This window comes from Gavialis gangeticus, unplaced genomic scaffold, assembly GCF_001723915.1.
Source record: "Gavialis gangeticus isolate Ggan-Ray unplaced genomic scaffold, GavGan_comp1, whole genome shotgun sequence".
NCBI classification, from domain to species: domain Eukaryota; kingdom Metazoa; phylum Chordata; order Crocodylia; family Gavialidae; genus Gavialis; species Gavialis gangeticus.
The window spans coordinates 90620-92702 of NW_017728960.1; positions in this window are offsets into that span (position 1 = coordinate 90620).

The following is a 2083-nucleotide window of genomic DNA, read 5'->3' on the forward strand; positions in this document are numbered from 1 at the left end:
ATGATAATGCAGTAGAACCCAACTGGCACATGCTCCAGAAGGGCCTGGGAATGGATCATCTTAGGACAGGGCCCTGGGACATTAAAGTTTGCTTCTTGGTTGCTCCTAACTCCATGCCTGACCCCCTCAATGCTTAGACAAGAGTGGCACAAGGTTGATTCCATTCCCGTAGAGTTTAAAGAAGATATTTTACCATACAAGCAAAAACAAATCAGAGACAATTCAACACAGGATAAAAGGTTCTAGAAACTTTCCCCGCTGCCCACGTCCTGAGCCGTTGTACAGAATGGACATGGAGCAGCACATCAAGATGGAAGGCGAGTTACTTAGACATTTCACTCAATTCCAGGGTCAAACAGAGGCGTGATGTGCCTGTGGGCTCCGTTTAGGGTACAGGCTGCATTTGCAGATGTACCAGCCACGTGGGAAGCAATCCCTCAGCTAACACAGACATTTATAAACTCTTTGAGAAAAATCAGTCTGCTGCCTAACAGCCTTGGCTTTCTACTGTAAAAAAAAATAATTTGTAAAGGCCAAGCAGAGAAATCTCTCTGCTGTAAAAACTCAAGGCACCACAGAGCTAATTTGGCCCTGGGAATTTCAATTCTAATCTTACTTCCCCCTTGCCTTAACGATGAATGGTGTTTCAGCACAGCCTGAAACAACACCAAGACCCTCACATACCTTGCCACAAAGACAAGGCATCACCTGGACAATGATGCAGCCTACCACAGAAACAACCCAACCCTTGTTTTTCATGACATGCAGCATAATTAACTTGAATGCAAAAGGCACGCACTTGTATAAAGACTGGCACAATCACAGATAGGCAAAGGCATTAGAGAGAATAGCAATCTAACCTGTCTCTGTTCCTCTGGGTTATTACGCCAAGATCCTAACCTGCTTTACAGAGGTAGGCATGGTTATCTTCACCTCCCAGAGGAAGACAGACAAGTCCTTTTACCTCCCCCTAAGGTCACAGCGCATGTCACTAACACAACCAGGAGTGGAATCCAGTTGTAACTCTGTCACCATGTCCGATTGCAAGATAATCCTTCTTGCCCTGAGCTATCCCCCCCCCTGCCACTCTGGGTTACTGTCCACGTTTCTTAGCTGGAGGAAAATGATGCAGAAAGGGACAATGACTGTGCTACAGGCTCAGAGCAAATTAGGATAGGAAGAGAGCCCAGGAGAGAGGATTCCCTGTCCCTAGGGGAGTTCTTCGGAGCAGGGGGATGACACCCAAAGCACATGGCAGTGCTCTGCTCACAGGGATCGCAGCAGAGCACCTTGATCAGAACCATAATTATTCCCCGAATCACGTCTTCTGTCATCAGTTTTGCTGCACAGTGCAGAGATTTCAGTGAAAATGGAACAGCGGGAGGCTCGGGAAGCAGAGCAGAGCTCGGGAGCAGTGCTGGGGGAGTGCCAGGGCCCCCAGCCAGAACTGCGGCCCCGATGTGCTGCCGGGCCACCGAAGAAGACGTGGTCCCTTGAGAACCACACAAATTCAGCATCCTCCCACCATGCCAGCCCCTGGGAACCTCCAGCATCTGGAGACTTGCAAGGATTTAGCCATTTCCCTCTCTTCAGAGGGCTGATGATGAAAGGGGCGTAGAGCTCAGCTCTGCAGCATGCCCCATCTGCCACAGTGCAAGTGAGGGAGGGGCAAGAGGACAGCTCCCCCCACCTCACCCTCTCCCTTCTGCCCCTATACATCCTTTCTCATCCCCAAACACCCAGCCCTCCACCCTGCACAGACTTCTTGTCCATCCAGCCTGTCCGTCCCACCCCACCTCAGCCCCCACCCAGGTCCCTCCAGACCCCTCAACCTCCTTCCCATCTCCCCTTTCCCTTAAGTCCTTTCCTCATCACACCCCCAGTCCCCATCACTCCCTGACCAGATCCTCCTCCAGAAGACCCCGTGACCCTCTCTTCCCTTCTCCTGACTCTCTCTTCCCAACACATCGGCCCCTGCAGCCCTAAACCCTCCCCCCCACTGCAGATCCCTTCAGCTCTCCAGACCCCCCACCCCCAATCCATCCTCCACAGCCCAGCCCCAACATCCCCTGTGCTCCAGACC